A 15,428-nucleotide genomic window follows, 5' to 3' on the forward strand; every position below is an offset into this window, starting at 1 on the left:
CAAAAGAATATATTAGTGGAATTATATTTACGATACCAGCTATTCTTGCAGCAGTTGAAGCTTTAGGGTCTTTACCAGGAGGAGCAGCAGGTATTGCAAAAGCTGTTGATCAAGAGAAAAAGTATAAACAAGAATTAGAAAAGACAGGACGTAATTTAGCAATAGAAGGAAAACAAGATGAGGTAGAAAATCAAAGAACTAAAATCATTAATCATGTTTCAACATAGATAGGTTGGTGAAAGAATTAAAAATAAAGAAGTTTAGTGGCGTATGTTGTAAATTTAGATAAATTTGAAAACATTGGCACACGTTGCATATGTTATTGGAAAGATAAGGATGTTAAATACGTGTTAGATTCTTATGGAGAAGTATCACCTAAATCCTTATTAGAATATCATAGAAATCAAAACCTATTTTATAACGATACTCGCATACAAGACTTTAATTCTGCAATTTTTGCACATCTATGTCTTAAGGTTTTGAAATTAGTATGTGATGGGCATTCTTCTAGTGATATAAGGCATACAATAAAAATGAATTAAAAAGTACGTTCAATTGATTTTTATGGATAATTACCAAGAAACGTTTTGTAAACATGGAGGATGTACACAATCTGATTAAAAATATTATGAGGAAAATGCTGATGGCAAACTTCAGATTCTATATTTCTTGACGATTTAGATTTAAAGGACAAAAATAATCTAGAGAAATTTGATGAGATAATTAGTTCATACATTTCTTTGCGTGTATGTATAGATGAATATTATAAATACTTTCCAAAAAATGACTTTAGCAGATTTAAAATAGAAGTATTATATAACGGTAACCAAGAAAGTTCCCTCGCTTTTTGTGGAGGTAACTTTCCCATTGCCCTCACACCGTGAGCTGAAAGCAAAAGTCAGTTATTGGTGACCTGGTTACGGCAATTCAGTTTCACGGTGAACGTGCGTAAAGACAGAATGAATATCGGGCCTCCACAGAGCTTCATAAGGGCGTGTATGCTGTACGAGTACAAACTGGGGTCAAACGCCGCTGCAGCGGTGCGGAAGATATGCCAGGCCTTTGGTGAGGTTGTCGTGACTGCGCGAACAGTGATGCTTGAACAAGTTTAAGAACGGTGACGAAACACTCGAAGACGCACCACGTGCGGAAGACCAACACATGTACAAAATGAAGGTCTTCTGCAGCAATTGAGGTGAATAATGACCAGACATGTGTGGAACTGGGACCACAATTCAGTGTGAGTGGAGAAACCATTCGGCAGCACCTTCATCAACTTCGGAAGCACTACAAATTGGATCGATGGGTCTCATATAATTTTACTTCGGTGCAGAAGGCAACGCGAGCAAACACCTGTGCTTCTTTGCTGACTCGTCTGAGGAGGGAGTCATTTGTCGACAGGGCGTTGACATGTGATGAGAAGTAGGTCCTGTACGAAGCTCCACTGCACCGTCATCATTGGTTAGCATCCCATGAACTGGTTCCAAAACAGCCGAACAGCAATTATGTACTGTCAGCAGTTGAGCCGTGCTCAAGAAAAACTTAAAACTCTGGAGCTAACACTTCGCTCCAAACCGCAAACGGATCCACTTTCTAAATCGCAAACGGATCCTCCTGTTACAGGACAACGGTAAGCCCTGAATACCCCTGGACATCATTCTACGTCTCGAATGGGAAACACTATTTATTGTATCCGCTATACTCCCCGGACATTGTACCGTTCGATTATAACCTGTTCAATTCCTTAGTCAATCACCTTAGAGGACGCCAGTTCAAATCCCTAGTGGAGGTGCAAAATGCACTTGATACCCTCTTTGCTTCACGGCCCACCATGTTCTACCGCGATAAAATCCATGGCTTTCCAGAACGGTTGGCACAAGGTCGTCGATGCTGATGGGCAATAGACTTATCGATGTTCGAAGGTAGTGGGTGAAAAAGCGAAAGAACTTTCTTAGTTACTTTTATATTAGTTACCACTCTAGCTGTAAGGATGGAAGAATAAGAGGTTGTAGCATAAGAAAGCTATGGTATAATGCTATAAAAAGATTTAAGTTACACTTCTATCGTATACAAACTTTACTAGAGAGAATTACACCAAAAGAGGGGTTTACGACGTTAGATGAAGAATTTCAAAATGTACCAAAAATTCAAAAATCAATGCAAGTCTTTTTAAGAGCATTAAAGAAGCATAAATATTCAAAATATTGTGTTGTTTATTTAACACACTTTCACCTTAGAGATCGGAAACCATTAAATATACATTATGTAGAAAGAGACGTATTTGAAGAACTATATGACACCTTTTGCGAACACTCGCTTGATAAACGGAGCGCCTATATAAGTATGAGGTATGTTTTGTATTCGTTATCACGAAAACATGGTATAGATATTGACATAGAGTTTTGAAAGTCCAAAAAGAATGACATTACATTGAAAACGTTATATGACTTGTTTCTACTTTCAACATGAACTAGATAAAATCTTTAACAAACAAAGAATAATGAGTTAATTTTAAAAACAAGACTTGTTAATATAGCCAATGAAGTTGATCAGCAACATGTAGTAACTTTAGGACCGCTTGATGTAATAAGTAGTAACCTTAATAAACAATTAGAAAGCGACAGAAACAAATTTGAAGATATATTAAAATCATTAAAAGACACATATATAAAAAGATAACACAATGTTAGTTACAAGTCAAGATTTTCAAATGATGAAGAGAGAGAGTTTTAAATTAATTAAGCAGAGAAAAGCTATAAGCTTATTATGTCGATTAAGAACTAAAAATGTTAAATATACAATCTTTAGAATATTTAATTTATTTAATGGTTATAAGTTTCTTTATAATGGAAAAATAATGCATATGGAATTAAGTCTTGATAAGTATTTTCTAAATATATTTTAAACGCTACTCTAGTTGAAAATTTTCCTATTAACATTAAAAAGTATTATGTAATTATGTTTCAAGTAGATAAAATTTCAGCTGTGTAAGAAGCACAGTTATTGATTGTTATTGATATATCTGATAATGTTATATATCGGAGTTAGATAATACTGCTTTTAAAAAAGATATGGAAATGTTAAAAGAAGCATTTAATTTAATTAAGCGGAATGAAATTATACAATTACCATGTCGACTAATAACAGAAAATTTTTGGAAAGTCATTCTTTTTGATACATAATTTATTTACTGCTTATAGATTTCTTTATAATGGTAAAAGAATAAATATGGATATTTTATAGCCATAATTTAGATGGCGCTCTAATTGAAAATTTTCCTTTAAATTTCAGTATAAATGATATGTTAACAATTAGACCAATTAAAGGTTCTGATTTGAAGCATAGTCAACTATTATTTGTAATTATGTAAGTAGAAAGAGAAGATCAAGATGAAGACAAATCAAGTGTTGATGAAAATGTGGATATTATTAATATAATAATAATAGGTGGGATAGTTATTAATTTTCTATGTAAGAAATAGTAATGATGATGTATTTTGTTAAGTGTAAGAAATCAAGAGATACGAAGGAAGATACAATTGGAATAGAAGAAACAAAGAATGGAAGATGTATAAAGAAAGGTGTATGTAGCGTACGTGGTACTAACAAAGCTCAATTCACAAAAAGGAAAGATTGACTAGAAGACGGTAACGGTATTACAGAAGAAATTTACAAACCACCAAGAAGAAATTTTACGAGATTAAATGTTGTTACAAAAGGTATTGATGATTATGGCAAGTTGAGCTTGTGAAAATGGATAGTGGTGTACTAAAAGGTATTTCTAAACTGCTTATAAAAGTTAAAAATATTTACTAACGATAATAGATGTGTTTTCTAAATATGAGTTTGCTATTCTTGTTAATGGGAGACCCGGGTTCAATTCCCGACGGGAGCTCATGTTGTTCGGATTCCACGTTAATCAGTAGGTCCACGTCTCATATAGCCTCGCTGCTGAATGGGACGTTAAACTCAAAATCAATTCAATTCAACTATTCTTGTTAAAGATAAAAGTGGAAACAATGTTACAAAAGGGTTTGAATTAGCATTAAAAATCAGAAAACCTCATAATTTACTAACTGATCAAGGAAAAGAATTTTACAACAAAGACTTTAAAGAGCTGACGAACGAATATATCAATACTTACTCAACTTATAGTGGGAAAAAAGCTTCTACCGTAGAGCGCGTTAGAAAAACAAACAAATCATGGGAAAAAAGTTTACTATTCAAAGAAATTATGAATGGATGGATATATTACAAGAATCGGTTAATGAGTATAATAATAAAGTACAAAGAAAAATTCTTATAAAACCTGTAGAAGTTAATAAGAAAAATAAGAAAATATAATTAGAAAATGTACATAAGAAAGAATATAAGCATGTTAAACCTAAATGTAAAATTGATAATTATGTTCGTTAAGTAAATCTAAAAGTTTGTTTAAAAAAGGATATACACCGAATTGGTTAACGGAAGTATTTGTTATTGCAAAGGTTATTCCATCTAATCCACCACAATACAGAATAAAAAAATGAACAATTAAGATATACTAGAAAGATTTTATGAACTAGACTCATTAAAAACTAAATATAAAGATGAGTATGTTATAGAAAAATTCACAAAAGAGAAGCAATACAGAATATGCTAGAATTTAATGATTTACATAATAGTTGGATAAATAATATTAATGTTGTAGCTTAGATTCAATGGGCCTTATGCAGAGTCGTTTTGATGCGTGATTAGTGCCGTACTAAAGAGTTCAACTAACATATGTTTCCTGCAGTAGTCTGGTCTTTAATATGCGGCTAATCATACGTCAAAACGACTCTGCATAAAGCGGAATATGTTTAACTTTTTATGGATATTAACCATAAAAGGCATTTTTAAATATTTAATATATAAAAATATTTCAAAATGTTTTTTATGGCTCGCCACTAAAATTGCAACACCCAGAAGGAGATGTACAAATACGTAAGAGAGAGGTAATAATAAAAGAAAATGATAACACTTACAGGTCGGTGATGTGACATGTGATATGCGTAGCACTGTTGCAGAATGTCCAGGAGCTAGTTGCGTGTCGAGCCTCAACGGTCGGCCAGAACTGTGCTTCACGACAAGACATGGAAAGAATGAGCCCGTCGATGTCTACTTGAGGTATAGCATCTCAAGCGGCTTCCACTCGACGCCAAAGCGCCTCAACATTAGCTGAAGGAAGCCTGTGTTGAGTCAGCCGGTGTTCCACCATGGACAATACTTGCTGAATCGGAGAAAAATCGGGCGAATATGCAGGTCACGGAAGCAGAGGCACGTGCTTAGCTTCCAGGAATACGAGGACATTCCTTATATCATGGGTTGCGCCTTGGAATGACGTTAAGCAGTCCATAGATTAATGGGCTGGAACAGGGATGAGCATTTCTGCGATGTACCGTTGGCTGTTCAATGTCCCTGTATTGCGTACGAGACGCGAACGAACACCTAAGACGACGGCACCCCATACCATGATGCCCACTGAAGGACATATGTGACAATGCATGATGCAGTTGTCATGAAGCCTAGTGCCACGCTGCCGCCAGACACGTATGCGTTACTCGTGATGCTATAGACAGAAGTGAAATTAATCGGAGAAGAGTAAGGCATTCTATTCCCCAAACCGTGCACGACGGAGCTTGCACCATGTCTGGTTCCCACTCCTATGTTGTACCTCCAATGGAATCCGCAGTAATGGGCAGCGAGAAAAATTACCCGCTCCGCCAAACGACGAAGCACGGTTTGTGAGGACACTGGACGTCGTAAAATAGCCCGTAGTTCATCCGCCGGGCGTCTAGACGGGGCCATATGGTCTGTTAGGGTTGTGTGTACCAGGTGTCTGTCCTTGCGGTCAGTCATCTGAAGCGGACGTTATAAACCTCTACGTTTCTCTACTCTGCCTTCCTGTACCCACTGGTTTTACACATGTGCCACGGTAGATTCATTCCGTCCTACTCTGCTACCGATCTCTCTGTACAATATACCACAATCACGGTATGCAACAATTCGGCCCCGATCGAACTGCGAAACCTGCTAGAAGTGCTGCCATATTCGACAACGAGGCATTGCTGACCGCTTTTGACACACTAGTCACGATCACGCACATTCACCGCTCTTCTGCCCCTCTCTAATACTTCTTCTCAGATGGCGTGTCAGGCATATTTGACACACAACAACCTTGGAGACCTAATAATTTCCCTCTACAATCATCCCTAACACAGTGTACAAATTTCGTGCTCTTCTGATAACTATTTCTGGGTATTTCAATTTTACATGCGAGCAGTTTATGTAACTTTTATGGTTTAAAGTATATTTGCTATGGACAGATTCAAGATAATCATTGATATGGTTTACTTAGTGATTTTAAACTGATTATAGATAAGAATGCAGGATAATGCTACTGTTATGTCAAAGTGGTGGTAAAAGTTTCAAAGACTGAACAAGGTTAGTTAAATCAAAAGATCTACTACAATATTATGACAAGAAATTAGCCATTTCAAGAAAATATGTATGGAAGAAGATATTATTTAATATAGCTATATGGTTATTGATGATTTTTATGATAAATGTTACTCAAGACTTTAAACAATATCAAAAAGACATCGAAAAATTAGAATCAAGAATACAGCAATTAATGGAAAATTTAAAAATTCAAAATGTAGAGTTAAAAGTAGCAGCGCCATATACAGATGATGATTCAAAAGATAAAACCATATACAACACGAACAGATTACATTATCCTTTTCCTTACTATGCTATTCTACGTCGAAAAAGTTTCTATAAACCTCTTAATGAAGCACACAACAAATATCCAAATCTTGAGAAAATATATGAAAAATGTGTAATGAGTTTTGGGCATCTCTATCAGAAGAAGACTTGATTAAAGAAATTATTTATATGATTGGTTATTATGTGTTTAAATATTTTTACAATGCATAGATCTGTATAACTTTTATGAATATTAACCATAAATAGTGTCTAAATAAAATAGAATGTTGTTACGAATCCTATTTTGAAATTCTAAAACAAAAGCTTGCGATAAACGTTGTTTTATTAAAATACAGCCACAATCAGCATTATCTTTTATAAAGTTCTCACATAAAGTTTAATCATATTATAAATGAAGCCAATGAAGTTTATCAGCTTATTTATGTACAAAGTCTTCACAAAGTGCAACAAATCTCTTCAAAATTAACTTTATCAGACCATCAATAAATTCTTCAGAGAAATTTTTATATCTAGATTTGTCATCCTAATCAACCTTATCAGCAAACTTTCTTTAAAAAATATTCGAATAATTATTTCGTGGATATTATTTCCCAATCAAGCTTATTTTCAAACTCTCTTATAAAATCATCTGGTAAGTCTTTACGTTATATGCTTTTCCAATCAACTTTATCTGCACACTCTCTTACAAAATCTTCTGATAAGGCTGTGTTTGATAACTTTTCCCAATTAATCTTGCCTTTATCTAATATAAATAAAATGGAGTTTGTTTCTGTTTGTCTGTCTGTCTACCAGTGTGCGGCCTGGGGACCAGACGAGTGGGCCGAGAGTTACCAAATTTTGGTCAGGGTACCTTGATGCAGGTTGCAGACCAAGACGAAGCGATTTTTTAAAATTCAAACCAGGGGGGACTCAAGGAGGCGTTTAACGTGACATGTAAAAGTAGTAGAAAATGACCGATATTAGTGTCGAATTCATAGTTTTCGCAGTCGCTGATATCAATGGTGAAACTCCGATCGCGTTCACTTCCAAATTTATCTTATTCGGCTGCGTGCCAGGGGTCACCGGAGGGATATCGAAATAATCCAAAATGACCGGTATTAGTGTCAAATCCATAGTTTTCACGGTCGCTGAGATCAATATTGACACTTCCATTAGTGATGACTACCAAATTCAGCTACCACTGTATGCGGGCCGGGGGTCACCGGGGTGGGATACCGAGAGATGTGAAAATAATCCAAAATGACCGGTATTAGTGTCGAATCCATAGTTTTCGCGGTCGCTGAAATCAATGGTGATACTCCGATCGCATTAACTTCCAAATTTACCCCATTCGGCTCCGGGCCAGGGTCACCGGGGGGATCCCGAGACATGTAAAAATAATCCAAAATGACAGAGAGTGTGAAATCCATAAATTTCGCCGACCCTGAGATCAATGGTGACACTTACCTTAGAATTAGCAGACAAACAGAAGACGGACACAGACATAGTTATATATGAAATACAAACGCTAACCAAAAAGATTGAAGAAAGGCATGAAAGAACAAAAAAACTGAAACCGACGACAACCAACAACTATGGATAGACGTAATTAAAAAAAGAAAACCTACTGAAAAAGAACTGAAGATACAGGAAATGGAAGCAAAAACAAAACCGGCCTTGATAATAAAACCGAATCAATGAGAGGCATCAAACAAACAGCGGAAAGATTAACAGGAGTTATTGATCCACGAAAAGAGAAGTTAAAGATAACTGGTCTAAGAACTACCAGAGATATGGTAGTACTTGAAACCTCAACGAAAGAAGACATTAGAAAAATAATGGCTAAAGAGAAAATAAGGAGAAACTTCAAGTGCGAAGAAACTAAGAAGAAAAACCCACTGATGATCATATATGACATACAGCCTGAATTAAAGAACTACTCCAAGCTTTCATAGAACTGAATTTCGATGAAAACGAGATGGAAGAAGCCAAAAAGAGTAAAACAAGGTTTCGAGCAAGAAAGAAATAAGAAAAACGATGCCACTTGGTGATAAAAGTTGAACCGAAGATAAGGAAACTGTTAGTAGAAAAAGAAAAAGCCTACATCAATTATGAGGCACATAGAATAAAAGATTTCCTGGTCGTTCCACAATGTTTTATCTGCCAAGAATTCGGTCATGTTACGAAATATTGCGACAATAAGGAAAAAGTAAGATGCAGATATTGTGGCTCATTGCAACACAAAAGCGACGAATGTGAAGACAAAGGAAAAAAGATATGTATACCATGTAAACTAAGACACAAAGTAGGTCAAAACTCACAAACGGAAGAATGTGTGTCATACAAAGTAGTCAGAGAAAGGATAATTTCTAAAAATAAACCATGGAGAGTAAAAAGAAAGAATTAGTAAATACAAAGAGAAAAGCCAAAGTAAGAAACGTAGGGACAAACAAAGATTGGAAAATTTTCTAGAAAGAAAAAGACAACTACTTAAAGAAAAGAGAGATAAAGAAACACGAACATATGATACAAAAGAAAATGAAAAATCGGAAATAAAAACTGAAGAAAAGGAAATGGAGAAGTTAATAAAAACGACAAGGTAAAAGGAGAACTGGAAACGCTTCTAGAAAGTATAAAAAAGAATAGGAAAAAGAAATTTAACGAAGAGAATTATAAATGTATGCAACAGACCCCGAACATTAATGAATCATTTGTGTCCACGGTGAAGAAAAATATCTTTTCCCAATTCAAGAAGAATATATACAACAAATCTAAGATCCGGAAGTTTCAAGTACAGAAAATACACCAGTAAAACCATTAAATAAAGAAATTTTAGTAAATAATATACAATTATACGAAAACATAAACCCTATGTATAGACTAGCAAAATTGGAAGAAAAGCAAATCTTAATGACTGCACTAAGACAGATAGTAAGAGATATTCATATAAATGGAAGAACTATAACATTTCCAATCTTGGAGGAAGCCGATAGAATTGAACTGTGAATTTATGATCTCTCAGCAAACGGATGGGAGTTACTTGATCTAGCGGATGAGGTGTTTGAGAGACAAGGGATATATTGGACGCTAGAAAATGTTAACAAACAACTGGTGCGTGCGCATGGTGGAGTATACTTCGACCCAACGAAATCAGGAACGGATACCTACATATATACGAGATATGGATAAAAATCAGAAGTATTTGAAAATTATGCAGAGTAACGCACAAGGAAGTAAAATAGCCACAATGGAACTTAGAAGACTAACAGAAATCCAAAAGATTGATATCGTAGCAATAGAAGAACCATACTAAAAGGGAAATTAACAACCTTTCCAGCAAGCTCAAAAATAATGTAAAGAGGACAGGAATCTAAAACAATTATAGTTTTCCTGAATAGAGAAATTGAAGTACTTAAACTAACCCAATATAGTAACAATTGGATAACAGCTGAAGTTAAGTATGGAAACATGAAATTTTGGCCCAAAAATGCCAATACAGCATTTCCAATACAGCCTAGAAACACCTGACTTCATAGACAAAATTTAAGAGATAAATGGCAGAGGAATAATACGCAAATATTAATCCTTGCCGATACAAATGCAAAATCAATCTTATGGGGTACCCCGGAAACAGATGATAGAGGAGAAATAGTTGAAGATTTTGTAATGTAAACCGGACTTGTAGTCTCAAACATCGGAAACAGACCAACTTTTGTAGGGAACAGAGCCAGCTCTTATATTGATGTGACATGCGGAACATTTGAAATAACAAGTAGAATTGAAAATTGGCAGATTGGAGATAAACTCACTCTCAGCGACCACGAAATAACACTATTTGATATGAAAATTGAAAAAATGGAAACGAACAATTTTTTTTTAATATAGCTAAGACAAATTGGATTACTTTCAAGAACAAATTAAATCTACTCCAAATAAGTGATGATGAAAACTTGACGGAAATAATCAACGAAATTGAACGAGCAATAAAAAAAAGCTTTAAAAGAGGCTATTGCGGAAAAACAAGAAAGAAGAGTATATGAAGACTTTTGGACACCTAATCTAGAAAGATTAGAAAGACTTGCAACGTCAGCCCGGAAAAGTTATCAAGCAACTTATAATCCAATACTAAAGGAATGAGGATTAGAAAAATATAGAAACGCAAAGAATAAATACAAGGAAGCAGTATTACAGGTTAAGAACTGAAGTTGGGATCTTTACCTCAAGAAAAATATTGAAATAGATTTATGGGGTGTACCATACAAACTCATAACACAAAAAATAAACCCATTAGTATTAAAACAGTCAAGAAATTAGATGGATAATACACCTCAAATAGAGAAGAAACTCTAAAAGTTTTAGCGAACATTTTTTCCCCCGAGATGAAAACAATAACGACACAGAAAGAGACATAGTACTAAGAAACAAAATGGATGAGCAACATACAGGAACTGTACCAGAATCGGACAAAGTCACTAACGAAGAAATAAAAAAGATCTTTAGAAAACTTAAAAACAAGAAATCTCCGAGTATAGATGGCATCAAAAACGAAATATACAAGAAGACTAAAGATTTAGGGTCCCCTACCTAACGACGCTTTTCAACCTACTAGGTCTAATAAAGAAACAAGAAATTCCAGAGCCGTGAAAAGCATCAAAATTAATTATTCTCTCAAAAGGACCGGAAAGGGATCCATCCGAAGTAAACTCATATAGACCCATAGGCTTATTCAAAAATATATCAAAAATATAACACACATATACATCCATATTATCGCCGCCACTTTCTACTCTTTCCTGGCAATACTTGCTCTCTCCGCCAACACCCAAGCGGCAGAACGCCGTTTATATTGTGAAAAGCTCCATTACTTGCAATGGCCGCTTTCTAGCCGGGAGAGGTGGCTGTTTTGGCTCGCAGCGTAAACAGGCGGCGACCACCGCGCATATGCGGAAAAGCTCCATTGCCTGCAGTGTCGTTCTACGCTGCGCGGATATTCGCGGTCACTGCTCGCGGCAAACTCGCCAAATGACAAAGGGATGTAAGAGTTTAGGAGGCGGAACATTAAAAGAGGAGAAAATAGATATATACCTAATACAGAACAAAACTACATTACATTCAATGAAAGAAAGAAATGACAATTCAATTAAGATTTATTGACTTATTTAGATTCCTATGAGAAAGTTTAACAGTACTAGCGGAAGATTTACAACCACAACAACTTAGAGAAATATTGCAGTTCTTTCCTAATAAATGTACTTAATCTGCTAAAAAGAAAGGGTATCTATCAATATGATCATGTTGATTCAGCTAAAAATTACAAGAGTTTTTTCCATTATCAACAGACAAATTTAAAAATAGATTAACAGGAGAAGGAATAAGTGATGGGGATTATAACCACCATACATAATCTGCAAGATATTTAACTTTAAAAAACATAAAGGATTATACTGTTTTGTAACAAAACAGATGTTCAATTACCAGATATTGAAAATTTCAGAGACAAAGCACTTAAAACATATAAATTGGATCCAGTATGGTATTTCGCTTGTCCTGGCTTTTTCTGGAATGCAATGTTGAAAATGACAAAACAAAATTAGAATTTTTAACTATGACAAATTGCTCTTTATAGAAAAGGATATAAGAGGAGGTTCTGCTGTTTGTAGTATCTATTCATCCAATATTTTTGATTTTCACCGCTAAATGTACCTGGAAGCAAATAATGAAGATGGATGGCCTATGAGTCATGATATGCCTTATGGAGAATACAAATGGAAAAAGGTTATTAGCAGTGAAAATGAAAAATATTGGATGAATAGATACTACGAACAGCAGATGATTCTGATATTGGATACATACTAGAAGTTGATTCAGGATATCCAAAATAACTTCATAATAAACATTCAGGTTTGTCATTGGCTCCAGAAAATTATATAAATAATCAGAAACTTTCAAAAGTTATTAACAACACTTTACGATAAAGATAACTATACATTGCATTCTCAAAATCTAAAGTTCTATGTATCATAAGGTCTTAAATTGGTAAAGATTTATAAAATATTGGCATTTAAACAATCAGCATGATTAAAGAAATATATAGATCTAAATACAGAAATTCGATCAAAAGCAAAGAGCTTAAAAAGATTTCTACAACCTAGTGAATAAAGCCGTTTTTGGTAAGGCAATGGAAAATATAGGAAAGAGTAGATATAAGACTTGCACATAATGAAAATTTAGGGGGAAAATTAATTGTGAAAAATTTTAAGATAGAACAATATTTTCTGAAATCTAACTGCTATTCATTCGAACGAATGGTCTGTGTCAAATATAAAAGTGGAAGGGGAAAAAAATAGAACAAGTGAATAGTTTTCGATATCTGAGTAGTATTCTTAGTAATGACATGAAGTGCGAACATGAAATAAAAGCAAGGATAGGAATGGCGAAAGAAGCCTTTAGGAGGAAGAAAAGTGTCTTGTGGGACCTTGAATAAAGAGTTGAGAAAAAGACTCATAAAATGCTTCGTGCGGAGTGTTGTATTGTATGGGACGGAAACGTGCGTTTTTGAACACTTTGTATTACATGTTCAACATAATCCATGAGTGTCATGTTGGGCCAATACTATGTCCCATTGCCTTCTTCGTGTACACAACTTTGAACCTGCAACGTGAAATCCTACTGGCTGTTCTTAAATGTATTTGCATCACTGTAATCCTCATATACTTTGTTTTTTTAGATAATGAAATCTTTAATCTCTGTTATAAACGTTTTGTGTAATTTCTTTATTTGATTCCGAATTCCTAAGATGTATGTTTTCTTTTATTCTTGCGTTCCTGATAATCTTATCAAGTATATTATCTACATTTTCGTTCTTCATTGGTTATACATTTTTGAACGTGTCACTCATATCGCAATTTCTTTATCATTCTAATATAGTGCCTGACTTATAGTTGAATTATATTGTGCTTGACAGAATAAATACTTCTACGAGGGTCATTCGGAAAGTAAAGAACGTTTTGCGCTAGCGCGTGCGCGTGTTCCCCCACCCCCGCTGCCGCTGGGTTATTGACCTGGGCATGCTTTAGCCTCAGTCTGGCACCAGCTGCGATCTGCTACGGTCCGTTATTGCTTCGCTGTGCGACTGTAAAATGTGCGATACAATTACTGATCCCGCCAAGTGTGAGGTTCGTGGTGTGATAAGATTTTTGAATGCAAGAAGAGTGCGTCCGATAGAAATTTATAAACAAATCACTGAGGTGTATGGAAATGTAATAAATGAAGCATCAGTTCGTAAGTGGTGCATTATGTTTAATGACGGACGGACGAATGTGCACGATGAGGAACGATCGGGCCGGCCTTCTGTTGTGACTGACGAACTCAAAGGAAGAATTGAGCGGAAAATTCAAGAGGATAGGCGATTCACTATTGATGGGCTGCACGAATTCTTTCCTGAAATTTCAAGAACTGTGTTGTACGAAATTGTCAGTGGTGAACTTGGTTACAAAAAAATTAGTGCAAGGTGGGTGCCTCGACTGTTATCGGAGGAACACAAAACCAAGCGAATGGGAGCCGCATTGACTTTTCTCAGCCGTTACCATAAGGATGGCGATGAACTTTTAAATCGTATTGTTACTGGAGATGAGACGTGGATTTCGCACATCACTCCAGAAACAAAGCGCCAATCCATGGAATGGCACCATTCAAATTCTCCGAAAAAGCCGAAAAAAGCCAAACAAATTTTGAGCACCAGAAAGGTTATGGCTACGGTCTTTTGGGATCGTAATGGTGTTTTGCTCGTTGACTACATGCAGAGAGGTGAGACCATAAATGCAGCTGCCTACCGTCAGACGTTACGTCGACTTCGCCGCGCGATTCAAAACAAAAGGCGCGGGTTGCTGACCAGCGGCGTCATCCTCCTCCACGACAATGCCCGTCCTCACTCTGCGGCATTGACGAGGGACTTGCTTCAGCAGTTTAAGTGGGAAGTTTGGGAGCATCCACCCTATAGTACAGACTTAGCCCCCAGTGACTTCCACCTATTCCCAAAGTTGAAAGACTTTTTGGGTGGAAGCCACTACGGCAGTGATGATGAACTTAAGGAAGCTGTTAGTGATTGGTTCAACAGTTTGGCGGCAACTGTGTATGGCGAAGGCATAGAAAAACTTGTACCACGGTATGACAAGTGTTTAAATTTACACGGCGACTATGTCGAAAAGTAACTTAAGTATCACATAGTATGTAACACAAATTTCGCCTTTGTATATCAGTTATTAAAGTGTTTATACAAAAACGTTCTTTACTTTCCGAATGACCCTCGTAGATTTCATAAAATAATTACAACCTTAATTACATTTAATATAACTTGTTTTCATAACAAACAGAGAAGCAATTGTATGTACAGCATCATCACTATCCATTTTCAAATAAAAGCCGACATCGATTTATAATACAAAATTATTTTGAATAAAGGCAGGCAGTGAATTTAGCAGAGCATCGATTCTTAACTATTAGGAATTAGCGTTACTCGGAGACAGATGAATTTGTATTATAAACACTTATTATTATTATTATTATTATTATTATTTTTATTATTATTATTATTATTATTATTATTATTATTATTATTATTATTATTATTATTATTATTATTATTATTATTATTATAAGATTATATATTTGAAACAAGCATTTTTGGTATTTATTAAAACG

The 15,428-nt window shown here is 35.2% G+C and overlaps 1 protein-coding gene across 4 annotated transcripts in view; it reads right to left on the bottom strand.

Moving 5' to 3' along the window:
- flz (transmembrane serine protease filzig) overlaps window positions 1–15,428 on the bottom strand; it is a 424,928-nt gene that overhangs the window by 127,257 nt on the left and 282,243 nt on the right. Inside the window, exon 3 of one of the 4 annotated variants that reach the window (XM_081735521.1) lies at window positions 37–102. The exons of the other annotated variants lie outside the window; for them this stretch is intronic. The gene's annotated coding sequence lies outside the window, so the exon portion shown is untranslated. The remainder of the gene's footprint in view (window positions 1–36; window positions 103–15,428) is intronic. 4 annotated transcript variants of the gene reach the window in all.

The sequence above is a fragment of the Thermobia domestica genome, chromosome 13 (genome assembly GCF_964235325.1).
Source record: "Thermobia domestica chromosome 13, izTheDome1.hap1.1, whole genome shotgun sequence".
Lineage (NCBI taxonomy): Eukaryota > Metazoa > Arthropoda > Insecta > Zygentoma > Lepismatidae > Thermobia > Thermobia domestica.